This window comes from Nymphalis io, chromosome 11 (assembly GCF_905147045.1).
Source record: "Nymphalis io chromosome 11, ilAglIoxx1.1, whole genome shotgun sequence".
NCBI classification, from domain to species: domain Eukaryota; kingdom Metazoa; phylum Arthropoda; class Insecta; order Lepidoptera; family Nymphalidae; genus Nymphalis; species Nymphalis io.
Genome location: NC_065898.1, coordinates 11,472,435 through 11,489,830, shown reverse-complemented (window position 1 = coordinate 11,489,830; position 17,396 = coordinate 11,472,435). Strand labels below are relative to the sequence as shown.

Here is a 17,396-nt window from a genome sequence, read left to right as displayed (position 1 = left end):
AATAGATTCACGAATTCTATTTACTAAGCACGCCAGTACTCGTTAGTAACTCCCAGTTGGCATAACTTTTTCCAACATCTTAAATAATTATCGTCATATTTCTGTCAATTTACCCAAAACCATAATGAATTTATACACCTAAACCTTCCTCATGAATAAATTCCTTTATTGGTGAAAATTCGTTCTGTAGTTTTTCAATGCATCGCGTTTAGATAGACAAACAGACAGACAGACAAACGTGGCTGGCGGATTTAGAACTGCTCGCACTTCATAAAAACCAGGTCAATATGGGTAGCACGTGTATGTATTATTGTTTCCAGAATTGAATGTTGCCAGTCTTCATGCAGGCCCAGACTTAGAGATACGAGGCACTTTGACATTAAGACCCCCCAATTCCAAATTTTATTATTTATGGTTGGGTGGGGCCTTTAGGCCGGTGCCTTGTAGGCCAAGATCTAAATCCCGGCACTGCCTTCATGACTCGATCCCTGTATCTATTAATCTCTAATCTACAGGAAAATATTTCTGTTTCATGTTCAAGCAATTAATTTGTATATTGAAAACAATTTGAAGAATATTTCGTTGATATTATAACAAATATGTATATATAACATAAAATATATAGTTGACATATAAAAACATTGTTATCAATTTTCTTTAACCGCTGACGTCAATTAGGTTGTGTTTATAGTAAGTACTTCAAATCCACGCCCGTCTTTTGAGATAAGTTAAAAAGAAACTCATTGAAGATGTACCCTCACACTCGAAAGTTCACTGTGAATTAATTTTATACAGCAATGAAAGTTATGTTTAAATACGACGATGGTTATAATAGAAGAAAATTTTCCATTATCTTCGATATCGGCTTAGCTTGTGACGCAATAAGTTTAAACAGGAATAAGGTCACTTTCTAACTCGAGAATATCCGAGAACCTTTCGTTCAACATTCTCAAAGCAGTCTTAAAATCACACCCGTCTTATGTAATGCAGGTGAGGGGTCTGAGGTTGTGGAGGGACGGGTGCAGACGCGTCATTGTGAGCTTAACGGGACGGGGAGGGGGTTAACATGTAGGTCGCGGCCCGCAGACGACCCCCAGACGAGACCTCACCCTGCCCTGCAGTGACGCGCAATCCCTAAACACTTCTTAAACAAACCAAGGTTTCTATTTTAGATAGCTCGAAAGTCGAAACCACTCGATCGACGCTTAATTTCCTTTACATAAACAATAAACAAATTGGTAACGGGATGTACATTTCCTGTTTTGGATGATTATCATTCTTACGTAAGAGACTTCTGAAATTTTATTTTAATGTTGAGTTAAATGATTTATGAAATTGTTGTAACTTTTAAATGTTCGAACTTACTCGAGATCTGCGGGAGGCAGTCACAATAAAAATGTGATTACGTACGACGTATTTAGATATACTCGTCTGTATATAATATGTATTAAAATAACTAAAAAAATTGAGTTTATATTTATCTTCAGTAAATTAAAATTAAAATTTGCAAATAAAATTGTACAAATAATATTTTAAATCAAGCAATTTAAAGCAAATTAACTTTATCCCTTTTATCGCCAGAAAGAAATATAGATAAAATATTGTTACGTTTCATAACAAAGCATGAAAGAAGATAAAATGGCGAGCTGGTGGTGAATATAGGATACGTTCCTACATAGTTGCAACTATCGCTCCCTCCTTGCGTTCGTTGTTTGAGTCAGGGGAGGAGGTCAATGGGGGTCAAAGGAGAGTGCGGGTACTCCCACACAGAGCGGCCTACTTACAAGCAATTTTGCAACTGTATTTGAGCACGTGCCCATGTTTTCATCTTGTAAACAACCTAAGATGAAACAACAATGAAACTCGTTACTGAGATTACTGTAGTATTTAATTAATTACGTTATATATTAATGAGGAATATATAATACATATATTTATTATCTTACATGTTTATAACAACTAAAATAACACATGTACTTAAGTCGCAGAACAATTCAATGATAAAAATAGTTTTATCATTGAACAGTACATCAATTATGATAGTAGCTATCGGTTAATTTGAATAATACTATTCATATAACAAAGAAATGGTACTTATCGGATTTGCAAAGATAAAAAAATGGCTTGCAAATATAAAATCAATAAATTATATGTAATATTTATTCCGAAGGTTTTATTCATTTAATATTTACGTTGGAAAAATATTTGTTATTTTCCGTATATATATTTCGTGTATTTTCTAATAGGCGTACATAGTAGGTACGTGTTCATTGCTGAGAATATGGATGGTAAAATAAACTATAAGCCGACGTGGGATAGACGAAACATTTTGACGTCCATTACTGAAGAAACTGGCGACCGCTTATAAACATTTCTTAGGGTTTTCACTTTGTTCCACAGTGTCGATACGCTTAAATATATTTTTTTACTAAAAGCTATATTGGGTAGGCATTTGTTTTTTGTCAGATATTTTACCGCCAATACAATATTTTGCATTGTTGTGTTGCGATTCGAAAAGCAGAGTCGGTGCTGATACAGACAAAAGAGACATAGGTAATATTTTAGCTCTAATTGTTGACAATGAATACTTCGTAAAACTTAGCCAACGTCTATAGGCAAAGGTCGCCACATTGCAGATCAAATTTCTCGTCTGTCTTAAAAAATAATAATTAAACAAACCATATCCTGATGGTAAGTGGTAGTAGAGTCCAAACGCGACGACGGTTTGTAAATGTCATATTTATTATAAAAAAATTCAACGATTTCATATGTTTAGTTGATTCATAATTTATAAATCAATCACGCCGTTTTGTTTAGCTAGCAGCCCTACAGCCGCCATCAATGAACGCACGCGTTTGTTTTGACAGTGAACGAAATGGCGCGAATTCTTGCAGTGTTCTCTGCACATCGTCGGTTACTTAATTAAAACTTTGTTGATTTTATTCATTACAGAATTACGTAGTTAGACGTGTTTATAGTTAGATGTTCTTAATGAGACATCTCGTTATAAATTACGGTGCCATTACGATTTTATGACTTTAGTCTGCCACGTAATGCTGGTGCTACACGTGGTGAACAAATTTTTTTATTACAATATAAAGAACTTGACGTCGTCTATTGAAGAATTAAGTTAACGCTTTGTCATGTTGAAGTATATTAGAATGATTAGCATTAAAAGTTTATAGACGTGTAGGTATATAAGTGTGTATGTACGTAGACACCGATATCGTTTTTCAAATCTATCATTTCGATCATATAACATTGAAAACATTCGCGTAATTCAAATAGTCTACGTACAGTCTGTAAGCTGATAATGTGTCTGATTGCGATTTTCTTATCATTGTTTTATTTACATTATCGGTATTCACCTTCATTTGTCATTGATAACAAAATTTAGTAAAACATATTGTTTAATATTAATATCTAGATTACTTAGTAAATTCATTTTGTTTTAATTTATATTCTACTTGAGTTAATAATAAATAAATAATTTACGATTAAAAACATAATACGTGTGGTTTTTAAATGATCTAGCTCACATTTATGAATGTATTTTAAGCGAAAAAACGTTTTTTACGTATAAGTTATTATTTATTTAATTATAAAAGTATTAAGAAAATAACTATCAACGCCTACTTTATATAAAACAAGGTTCCACGCCCAGACAGCGCTAGCTCCACTGCCGGGGTCGGCTCGATATAAATATCTATTACGCAAGCCGCCGACGCATCGCCCCCTTGAGGGGGCAGACGCCTCCCTCAAAGCACCCTGTAACGACCAAGGTCAACCACCACAGAAAATATATAGATACGAAAATAAACCTTACAAAACTAGTACTAGATACTAATATCCTTTGAAAACCAATGTCGCCAAATTTCATACAAAGCTGCGACCTATTTGTATAAGGCTGAGGAGCAAATTCCTCTGTAAGGGCCCCGTAGTATTTTCTGTAGTATAACCCTGAAGCAATCAATGAGTTTCAGCCTCGCTACATGAATTATGTATAGAATCGCTCATTTAGTCGGCGAACTGTTTGAAAACAAAACCAGGCGTTTGGCAAGTCCACGTAATATTGACTATGTTGGACTCAAACTTTCTTTGAGATATTCACATACATGTTTCAACTGCAGTTCTATTTTTGAAATCATATCATTCTCCCTTTTTTAAACTTCTGTAAGTCTAATAAACTGAAATGGGACAGGCTGCATGTCAAATTACTTTTGACCAAACTAATAGAGCTATCCCCTATAAACATTGCAGGCATTGAAGCGAAATCCTTTAAAGCACGATTGTCCGTAGCCCAAGACCGTGTAGTAAGAGTTTACAAGAGCCTTTAACCAGATGTGGGAAAATATGTGCTAAAAAGATATTAATCTAATAGGTGGATTCGTATTTCTGTTTATCACTAACAAGAAGCGTATATTTAATTTATGTAATTTATCGTTGCTTAACTTAACAACGTTATTTAAACGACATCACTTTTTTTTAAATAAATCAAGCACCTTAATAAAAAGACATCGCGACGGATATTTGTGAAATGCGCCATAGATAATGGAGAATCAAGATACGCCTGTCGTTTAGTTATTTGTCTTTGCTCTGCTTCATTCATTGCCTCTTCATGGGAATCGATCTGCCGTGAACAAATTACCGTGAGACCGCAATGGAAATAAAGTACTTCGCTTTGCAATCTATAGGCCATAACGAACTTGTTATATAAACACGTGCAACTATAGTTACAACAGCAATTAATTAACTTTCTATATGTATTCAAATTTTGCGTTCATTTTAAGCATTTCTCCCATCCCCAAACGACAACGCGATGTTTATGCTTAAAACAATTTAATAATCCGATATTAAAGCGATTAAAAACGTAATTTCTATAGCGATTCTTTATTAAGAAAAAGTATTTTAACTTGAAACAAACGAACCGTTCTTTATGTGATCTTCAGATCAACGTAATAAGTTTCTGGAAATGATCTGCGTGGATTTGAAACGAGAGGGCCTGGTAGCGAAGATAACAATCATTAAACCTGACCATTCAATTATATGCACATTATACATAAATTTACATGGAAATTCTGCAGTAGCCTATACTCGGAGTGTAATTTTTTTGAAGATTATTAAAAATATGATTACGCTTTTGCCTCGGATGTAATTGTTTTTAAATATACGTTGTATTTATGTGGTTCTGTGTTTTTTTATATTCGTTATAGTTCTGACAGGCTAAGTATGTGACTGAAATAGTTTGACTAGCATGGGTTGATTACAATTACGACCGCACGTAATCATCCGTATTGAAATCTCCGCGAAGCGTGTTTGAATGTTTGTATGATAGGTTTGTATGTGTACCATAATCACTTCGTAAGATTGATGCGATTTCTTGAAACACATTTATTATAATTATACGTTCGCAAGGCACAAGGCCTTTTCTCCTATTACGGATTGATATTGAACACAAGTACGAATAACAATTTTAAAAATATAATTTGCAATCATAATGTTAATGGCGAAGGGATTCCTTTTGATTGTTCATTTTTCCTCCGATCATGTATACTTCTATACTACTAAGCGGATTCAAATGGAATAATCACATACACACACATATGTTCAATATTTTATTTATATATATTATATATGTATAAATTTTACAAAGACAAAATAAGCGGACATAGTGATTAGTAAGTGGTCACCGTCACACATAGTCACAGGCAAAAACATATATAAACTATTTCTAAGGCCGTCATTACGCAACCACTAATATGGTATTTATCTTCCCTTTATTAGCTTACTCACTATTCAAATTCTAACAAAGCGGCGGTACAATATCTAGTGAGTGGGTAGTTCTCACTCTGGCGTACTTGCACAAAGCCTGTTAGCGGTAAAAATAGCTAGTTGTATCTATCATATTATGTGAATTTATTTTGCAAGCCCCGGCAATTCAAATTTATGTATGATATGCAGATTTTAAACTTGTCTAATGAAGTTTGGAAGACAATTATATAACATATGTTTTTATATATAAACATGAAAAACTTATGTTACAAGAGATAATAGATATATATTTTTAAAGTTTTTAGTTGAATCCACTTAATTACTATTTTTGTTTCACTTTTAACGTTTTTTTTTTTAATGCCCAAAGAATTTTAAATAGCGTGTGAATTAGTCGACCTCAATAAGTATAACACTTACCGCTCCGAAAATATTTCTATATACTTCTAACTACATTCATTACATTGCAAATATTATTAAGAAATACAAAACCTAATAAATTATATTTAATGATCGAAATTCGCAGACAACTCGATACGTGACAGAGATTAACGGCGTTACTTATAAGCGTTGTTTAGTTGTTAGTTAAACATATTTAAGCTGTGTCTTCTTCTTTTATACGTCAAATCAATGATGTCAGAAAGAAAGAAATCAGTGTTTAACGAACAATCGCTATCGTTTATAAGTTTGTTTTTTAACGTAACGAATAGAAAAATTTCAGAAAGAGGTTTTACTTTAAATATATTTATTATATAAATTAAATGATTCAAGCAGAAATGAATCTATAAGAAACAAAAAGTACTTATATATTACAAATTTTCATTATCTCATCTATTATCATAAACGGGTCATTTTACTTCCCACACTACCTAGCCGTGCATTGTGGAACACGATGATCCAAATAGGATAGACACGTCACGTAACACCAAACACTCCTCAGTACTTCCTACACACGTATAACAAATCTATCGAGGATACGGTCAGCATGTTAAGTGAAGAAAGCTTATAATAAAAAAAAAACTATATGATACTTAGCTAAATGGCATCCATTAAATAGCAAATGAATTAATGTTTATTCTATTTGTAATTTACATCAATTTTCACTATTTGTTGAAATAAAAACGACGTCAATACATGTTATGGTCACAATTAAAATAAAATCCTTTAAAGTAATATATAAGCATAGGGTTGCTAATGAGCCCTCGTTTACCTTTTTATTGGCAACATATAAAACTAAAATAAAACCTGAGCTTTATGTTTTTACAACTTAAAAAAAAGGTTTTATTTGATAAAATGTTAAAAATCAATTCACGAACACCCAAGTAAAGAATAACATTTAGATATTATACTTATTTCCATAGACAAGCTGTATCAGCACTAATTCAGTAACATCACTGTACGCAACGAATCAAAGTCAAAATATACTTTACACAAATATCTCTACTTTTGAAACATCATTTACAAGTTTAATTTTAATATAAAGCTACCACTATAGATAATATTATGAACCAATTCCTTTTTTTTTAAAGCTGACGATATATATAGGTATGATGATCATCTACGCTCATATTATGAGGAATTTAGTAATAATAATAATGTTCTCCAGACCGATTTCGGCCACGGCGGCCAGCTCAAGAGAGACTAGCCAACTACGCAAGAGATATTATAGTGCACAAGTGTGTGCGCAAACACAGATGCACTCTCTATTCCTTAACTCTCATAATCCGATGGGACGGTAATCCGACACGACCTTAAAGAGTTCAGACGCAGGACCAACGGCTTTACGTGTTTTCCGAGGCACGGGAGTGAACACACTTCCAATGAGGAATATAGATCACTTTTATATACCATCGATGCGTTTACAGTCAATATATTTAAGATGTTTTGTCTCTTGCCTACCACACTTACCGTTTAAACGACTACAACCATTCACTATCAAGTAACAAGTGAGTGGGGCGCAACCAGCTAGACCGACTTAATCACCAATAACATAACCAATATTCTACAATGTTTATGTCAATGACATTCCCATCCACTTATTAATCGAAATCTAAATACTAGTTTTCGCTCTCGGCTTCGCCCGCGTCTTAGGAGCAGGAGGAGCAGGGAGGTATTACAAGAGTAGTCCTTCGTTAGGCTTTTATCTTGTTAAAATTTTATCAAAATCAATTCAGTGGTTTAGAAGTGAAAGCCTAACAGACAGACAGAGTTTCTTTCTCATTTATAATATATGTGTATAGATAAATAAATCATAGAAAAATATTGGAAAGTTTTTTTTAACGTACTTTTATTTCATATTCTATTTTCTTACCATACAAAATACATCACGTAACAAATGTTGCATACGAGACGCTGCAGAATGCTAATAGCGATGTTTTGACGGTACCACGGAGGTACGTCGGCGAGCACGTAGGTGAATCGACCATATTATTTTTTATTGCCCTGTTTACATTAGTCATAACAGAAACGGACCGTGGTATGAAATATTTATAATACATACTAGACGTTTTGTACTGTCTGTTTCCCGTAATTAGGGCTGCCGGACATACCAGCAAGTTTAAACGGACATTTGACAGAAAAGACAGGACACCCGTAACTATTAAGGATTCTTAGTCTTTCCTTCAAAGTTCCTCCTTTAAATGTCAAATTTTTTCAATTAAATTCTACCACTAATAAATTTGCGATATTGTCTGGTCACAAGCAATAAGCCTAACTAAAGCCAGACAGGCCAGGCGCCGATTAATTTGCCCGGACTTGAGTATATCGGTTTTATCCAACACATAGCCACGCTACCCGCGACTGCACACTCGTTAAATATTACTCGTTATAATATTTTTAAAATGACCCACGGCTAAAGAAGGATACCATTAGAAAATATTTCATTTTTCAATTTCCGTTTAATAATTGGTATTAAGATCTTGGTTGACTGCCAATGATCATCAAACAGAGGGAATTGTTTGATCTTAGTTTATTTGTCACAGTCAATAAGTTACGTACGGTCTTAATTCACACAATGTCTTCTGCGAACATATTTAACGGTTTTGCAATTTAAATTCTTTGTAAACGAAAGAAAAATAAACGCTTTCGAAAATATTTTGATCCTAAACCTTTAACGTTGAACTTGTCATTTGTTTAGCTTTTTGTTAAATATTATATTAGTATTGAGATAATAAATTAAGTTAAAATAATAATGAAAATATTTATCATGAGCCAGCTTCAACCGCGACCGTTGTTCAAATTCAATTGTTATCATAGCGCATATTGTCGTAATTGTAAACAAGACACTGCCACGAAAATATTTGTATAAAATTTATAAAAAACAGGTTATATAAATCTAAATATATTTGATTAAGTTTCAACTTTTTCGAAACAACATAATATGATGACCTTTTATCGACTCATTACATTAGAATTCTCGGAATTATCAAAAAAAATCGGATGAAATTCTTCGACTTATTTAAATAGAATCTCGATTAAAAATAAGATAAAAAATCCAATAAGAATACTTGAAATGTCTTTACTTAAAATTTAGTCGTTGAATTTTATGAAAAATCATCATCAATTTACAATGTTACTGAAATATATCAATACATTTCGTTGCCAAAACATGTATTTATGAGTAACGATCGTTACAAGTGACTTTTACGAGATGATTGGCCAAGAATTTAGCACTTGGCCGTAAATATCAACTGAGTGATACTTTAGTTTTATACGATATCAAATAGTATAATTTGGTATTTTAAACAGTGGTTAAATCACGGGTTATTGGCTTGCAGTGAAACTTCGAGATCACTTTAAGTGCAACCTTAGATTGTAACGTTTCTCTAAAGGTAACATTTGTAGAGATAAATTAGTTTGAAAATAGTACTAAAACTTTTGTCTAGATTCATCTTATCATATATAAATCTTATTATATATAAATGTTATTTGGGGGTTACACAATGCAGTGTGCATTGTTTAACCCCCAAACTGCGTTGTTTTCCTTTCGAATATCAAATCAATGATTACTAAAAGAGAGAAACTACAACGGACCAAATTTACATCAAATAAAATTTGTCCGCATCGTTTATAAGTTATACTTAAAAATAAAAAAAATCTTTAGTCAATATCATAATTCCATCAAATAAAATTGTAACATTAATCATGTATAATATTAATGATATTTTCTTAGGCTGTGATACTGAACGTATGTAATGAGGTATGTAGGAATTTGGCTTCGCATCACGAGGACAGTCACTCTGTTGACATTCTTTCAAGCTGATCTGTTATAATACGGAGAATTACTAACGATTACAGGGAATTCATGAAAAGATTGAGGAAAGATATAATTCTGTCACTGCAAGAACTGACCGTTAGCTTTTTTTGTTTAATGAAAGTAAATATTTAATAAAGTTCTTATTTGTTTTTCTCTTCAATCACAATTGTTGTTCCAGAGGTGAAAGGCAAAGTTTTCTATCTCTACATAATTATTAATTCATTATCATCGAACACATGTACACAATAACATACTGGCAGAATATTTTGCGCGACACTAGAGTATTACGTCAGAAAAAGAGAAAAAAATAAAAACATTAATATATCTTTATATTGCACATACATGTATTAAATTTTAAAAAACTTTAAATATTTAAAATTAACTACTTCTTACAAATTTTATACGACGTATAAAATTATCCAAATATTATTATACATACCTAGCGAAGAATTCTTGATACGTGTTTCATTAAAAAAAAACCAAAATGACAAGAGACTGTTGCCAACATTCCACTAAACCGACAAACAAAGTTCGTAAAAAAATTCAATCATACGTCATCATCATAATTTTTTTACAACGGCAGTTACTTCAAAATATTATGGCACGTGCACAGCGAAATTGAGTTAACAGATAATTGAAACATTAAAATAAATGTATAGTTAAATTAAATTACCTAGATATAGGTACCCTATTCCAATCGGTGTAGGGGTAAAGGTAAACAAACCGTAGATATCCAAATTGCATGCGTTTTTCTAATTGTTCTGCTGTATTACGGACTATAAACAATTCTTGGTTAGTTACCTTTATTTATAATACAGGTACATTAATTTAACTTTCGACATTCCGATTACAACTTCGCGGACATTGAAAACACCATTTTTTCGCGAATCCATAGTGAATATCATAGATTATTTTATATCGGTGACCAATGATATCGGTGTCAAACTTGTTTATTTGGGTTTAGTCCTCTTGATGAATGCTAGCTCAGACATTTAATATTAGGAACAGCAAAAAGGAAGTTGGTGATTTACTAAATAATTGCAAATGAAAATTGCCAACTAATTCAGTGGAAACACACCTTAACACGACTAATATTCACGACGGAATATATATTGGCAATGTTTTTGATACCCGTTTTGCGTGTAATATAGAATGAGATGAGACATTAAAAAAATATGTTAATTATATACGAATTGAAATGAAAAATATGCAAACATCAACTTTACTAATTTACTTTTGCATTTGTAATATAAATCCATTACATAAAATATGTACGCGATTGTTTAAGCTGTTTTTTTTTAAATATATTGTATTAAAGCATGAGAACCTTTTAGAACATCCAAGTTTCCCGACTTTGCAGCAGTTGACTGGATGAGGGAGACTTGATTGTCACGTATTTATACCACTGTTATACATAATATAAAAAAATCATAAAAAAATTATAAATATTATTTTTTCGTTTATATTTACAGCGATTGCCTAAAGGAATATGGGCAATAGGGTACTAATAATGTGTAGACCCCTCTGAAGGGCCTATAGACCTTACCAATTGTAAGCAATTACAATAAACAAACTCAGTCAGTTATTGTATAGCAATACAAATGATTGACTCATTGTTGTTTAAATGGTAAATGAGCCTGTGTAATAATAAGGAACTTCAAAGACCCAGTGGTTTGCGGCGAATCGACGTAAGCTATAACCAGCCTACTATTTTCTCGTCTGCTTTCTTTAAGTAAAACCAAAATAAAACCTCCGATAATTTCATGGAATAGCTATATACGTATAGCTTCATGACATAGCTTATGACTTTATACCCAGAACATTGAGCATACGTGAGTCGTTAATATTTTAATACTTCAAAGTGTGATTTATCAGAATCAGCAATCGATGTTTGTGTAGTTTAACCTTAATAAATGCATTACAGTCACGCCAACAACCGGACACACATTTAAGGAGATATCCTCCATAAAACAAATACGTTTAATAATTGAGATTAAGATAAACCAAGTTAGTGGTAGAATAATGGGGTCAGTGGCCGACGACAAGAGGAAAGTCGTAAAACCAATGAATTTTTAACTTTAAACACGCTTGGTTTTCAAGCAGGTTATATTAATTTAATTGCGACTAAAATTAACATATTATGTTCAAGTATCTCCCATAATATTTAAACATATTTATATATATGAAATTTACATCAATGTAATTAATAATAATAAATAATAATATCCTGGGACATTTTTCACACACGGCCATCTGATCCAAAATTAAGCTTGTACAAAGCTTGTGCTATGGAAACCAGACAACAGATATACTACATTTACTACTTTTCTTTTGTAAATACATACTTATATAGATAATTACACCCAAACTCAGGACAAACAGACATGTTCATGCACACAAATGTCTGTCCTGGGTGGGAATCTAACCCACAACCTTCGGCGTGAAAGGCAAGTATGTACGAACCACGCCAACCGGCAATTAAAAACATAAGTCGATTTTTTTTTATCAAATAAAACAAGAAGTTATCCTTAGATACGGAACGCTATAATATATAAGAGAAACGTACGAACCGTACGAATTTCGTTGTAATTGGTGTTCATTCAAACAAAATCTGAAAACAACAAGACTCACACATACGCACAGCGTCTAGACACAAAAGATCACGTGTAACGTTTTATAACAATATCGTGAACAGGTGTCGTTTTACGTAACGTCATCGGTTATGTAATTTTATATTCAATGAATCTGAAAACCATCACTATCGATGATAACAATGATTGACTCGTGTCACAATGACAGCTGTCAAATATAGCGTATATATTCTGTTATCAATGTTAAATTATTTATAAATAAATATGACAGTAATTTACAAAAAGAATTGATACGTGTTAATGATTATATAATAGACAGTATAAGGAGCGTAATGAATCGATCCCGTTTCTAATTACATTTTACGTTACCATTATAGAGGTTATCAATAGGGCCTGCGTCCTTAGACATTCGGAAATTGATATTAAATAAGGGCAGCATTAGGACATTCTAGTTTTAAATCAAATTAGACTTTATTACGATAGGCTCTTACAAGCACTCTTGAGTCATTTTAAAAGATTATATATGTAAGCATATAGAGAGATAGAGTATGTTTATAAGAAGAAGTACCTACAAGAAAATTAGTCCCCTATTCCAACAAATAAATTATATAATAGTCTTATTAAATACTAGCTACCCGCCCTGACTTCGCATGGTCAGGATGATGGTCTACTAAGCGTTTATATCGCAATATTATACATATAACACGATTAGTTTACGTGGCGCACGCCAGTTAAGCTCCCAATTGGCTTGATTTTTTCCAACGTTTTCAACATTTGTCATCATATTTCTGACAATTTTCAAAAAACCTTAATTAATTATTTATCTAAACCTACATCATAAATAATAGTATTAATAATAAATAACTTTATTCACCAAAAAGAAACAAAGACAAAAAAAAATTAAGGTACAAAACCATAAAAAAGAGTTAATATATTTCATAATTTGGTGAAAGGGTCGTAGTCTCAGCTAGGCTGCTTTTCAGTCTACGCCTTGTACATATGCTGCCAACACAAACGCTACATTCAGTGCAGTAAAAGGTAAAAGAAGATAAAATTACTTAAATAATAAAAGTTATTACAATTTTATAACACGCCCAATAGGCTAAAATAAAAATAAAAAACATGCAAGCATTACTAAAACAGTGAGGTTTTTTTTTTGTTAAATTCTAGAAAAAGTAATACATTTCATATTCAATAAAAAATCACTTTGTCTATTGGTAAAAAACTGTATGAAACTACTTTTGGTGGTTTTGAGTTTCTTCGCATCAAAATAGACAGACAGACTTTGCTTTATAATATGTAGTGACAATTGAATTATTAATAGTGAATGAAAATAATCTATTTGAAATACAACCTTACCAGCAAAATAGCCTTGCCATCGATATTGCCTTGATGAAGCTATACCAAGACACGAACCAGAAATCGCTTATATGGTTCAGAATATAGGTACTCTACTGTACTATACTGACATACAGTAATGTAAAAAATACCGCATTAATACAAAGATATATTATTATTCATTTATACGCAATTATACATAGCACATATGCATAAAAACCTTGCCCTTGGCAACAGTGGTCGAAAGTCAACCGTATTCATTATTGAAAAACTCGAGGAAAATGAATTGGATGTATACATGTATTTTTAAAAGAGTTCTAAGTATATAAGGCATGCGTATCCTTTAAAATGTTTCTTTCAGTGCAATTGAAAAGGAGAAAAGTATTTAGACAGATAAATAAAAGGTTGACACGTCCAAACACACAAAATATATATCAGTTATATAGCTTTATAAAATATTATAAGGAAAACAACTACTAAACACGTAATTTGTATTAATATTATAAATGCAAAAGTTGCTCCATCTATTTGTCTCAGTCTGTAATGCTTTCACACTGTACAGTACAGTAACAGCCTGTAAATGTCCCATTGCTGGGCTAAGGCCTCCTCTCCCTTTTTTGAGGAGAAGGTTTGGAGCTTATTCCACCACGCTGCTCCAGTGCGGGTTGGTAGAATACACATGTGGCAGAATTTCGATGAAATTAGACACATGCAGGTTTCCTCACGATGTTTTCCTTCACCGAAAAGCACGAGATGAATTATAAACAGAAATTAAGCACATGTAAATTCAGAGGTGCTCGCCCGGGTTTGAACCCACGTTCATCGGTTAAGATTCACGCGTTCTTACCACTGGGCCATCTCGACTTTCACACTGAACCGATTTTAATAAGCTTTTATAAGGCATGAAGAGCGCTTGAAACCCGAAGAAGGGCTGAAAAATAGGTTACTTTTTTATACCTATACCAGCTCCCCCCCCCCCCCGAACAAACGAAAACTACTATACTTATAAATCAATGTCAAATAATGGTCTAGATAAAATTAAAAAAATAATTAAATACAATGAACCTACTATTGAATTTCGTGAATAATGGTCCCAATAAGAAATTGCCAAGTTTTTGCATATGTTAAACCTTTGATCTCGAATTCTTCGAAACATTGATAAATACTGAGAATGCGATTAATTTTAACATTTGACCCAAAAATTGCGCAGTCATAACAAAACAGATAAGGCACACACAACTAACATCATTGACGTCACGACTCAACAAAAACTTGCATTAAAGTAACATTTATCTCGCCCCAAATCATTGAACCGAAACATATTCTAAACAATTGTAGTCTTTATCTTCATGACTCTAAGTTTCATTTTTATATTTATATAGATTTGTTACATATTCATGGGAAATTTGGTTTATTTAAATATAAACATATTTTTATCTGATTTTTCTATAATAAGCTCGTATTGTAAATTACTATTGTAGTTTTCTATTGTGCTTAGTGAGATCAATCAGAGAAATTGAATATTTTGTTTAACTGTTGGCTGCTTTACGTAACAACCTACTTTAGTACCTTTGCAGAGTGGCGTACAAGCCTAATAATAAAATTTAATTATTAATTCTATATCGTTTAATTACTTAGATACAGATTTTTGTTGCTTTATTGCCCAATTTGAAAAAAATATCATTATACAACGTTTTCGAAATTAATGTATAAACTGGCGTGGAATATCAGGGTTTCATAACGTAATTCGAGTGTTCTATTTGGTTGCTTTATGTTGCAGCTGAAATATAAAAAAATAAAACATTTGCAATAAAGAGTTGTCAATATATTATAAAATATGTTATAATATTTAATAAATAAATATTATATAATAATAATTAATCACTTAAGGAAATAAAAAAAACAATTAAATATTTATATCAAAAACAGTTTTTATGAACGAATAATGACCGATGTCCTCGTGACCGATTTCGTTTAGTAGCTAACTGCCCAAGATATATTATAGCACAAAAGCGTGTGCGCAAACACAAGGTCACTATTCATTCACTCTCATAAATCGATGGGACAATAAATTCGACACGATCGGAAAGACTTCAAACTCAGACAGGGCTTTCCAAGGCCCGTAAATATTGCCAGGTTTCAAACTCCTGACAACCACTGAGAATTTCTAAATAGAAAAACTTTTTTTTTTGTCGCAGTGGAAACCTTCAGAAAGGTACCCGGGTGTTATGGGGGTGGAACCGGGTTATGTGGGATTCTTACACACTAAAACCACTGCGATGGCCGTCCTCAGCACGGATCAGAGAGGCTGCGGGATCGTGTTGATATAATGCATCCGCGGAAATAGAAAAACCTTGGTCTAACTTGAGTTGAACCCTAGGAACCTAACCTAACCTTGAACCTTATGATCTAGTCTTATACGCTAGTCAATGAGGAAGTCAGAATTAAGAATGAATATTAGAATATATAACCAAATTTAGTTTTTGTGTTGCAACCTCCAAATATTTATTATATGCATTAAATACCAAGTTACCTCTTTATTTTTAATCTTATGAGTAAATCTAATTACCAGCGATTAAAATAGTATAATGTTATCTGTGCGTAATGCGTAACAATATAACCTTAATACGAATAAAATATTTTCGTAAACGCATCAATGTCACTCGCATACTTAACGCAGATAGCGAAATCTTGTTTTTATTAAAGGAATTTCATTGAAAAACTCGCAGGGTTACCACTTTTGCATATTTATTGATGTAACTACAAAAAGTAATAAATACGGAATTAGAAACACACTGCCGTTTACGTTGACGACGTATGTGTATGTAAGCCACATTATACACACAACAAAAATATTAATACAAAGGTGACTAAGAAACTTTTAAAATTTAAAAGGATGTATTAAGAAAACAATGTGTGTATTATTATAATTGAATAATTTCTAAGTACATACGGCGTATAAAAGTTGCTTAGCTGCTGATTAGCTAAACACTGATTTCGCTCTTTCTTTCATTGTTTTGACATTCAAAAGATGAAGACACAGTTTAATGAATCACCCATTTAAACAACGTTAGGCCGCTAGTCTTTAATTTCTATCGTCGTTTACATTTACTTTGGTCAGGTATTAAATTTTACATTTTACAGTTTTTAATTTTCGATGTCATTCGTGCATCACGTCTAAGTACATCTTAAAGAATAATTTTTCGTTTAATTATGCGAACTTCATCGCTCATCGCTCAATAATTAGTCACGAGTCATTAAGCAAATCGTAAAGAGCATCGCGGCCATTTTAGACTAAAGATAATTCAGGTGGCAGCGTGACTCACGGCCGCGTGTGCCAATGAACATAACATTAAAAAAAAAAAACCGCGGATTCCCGCCACTTATGTATTTTTAATTAAAACATAAAAACTTTTTTTAATAACATAAAAAATACCAGATAA

At 32.4% G+C, this 17,396-nt stretch overlaps 1 protein-coding gene across 1 annotated transcript in view; it reads right to left on the bottom strand.

The window, feature by feature from the left end:
* Positions 1-17,396, bottom strand: part of LOC126771752 (ski oncogene) — a 59,177-nt gene that overhangs the window by 5,278 nt on the left and 36,503 nt on the right. The window lies entirely within an intron of this gene.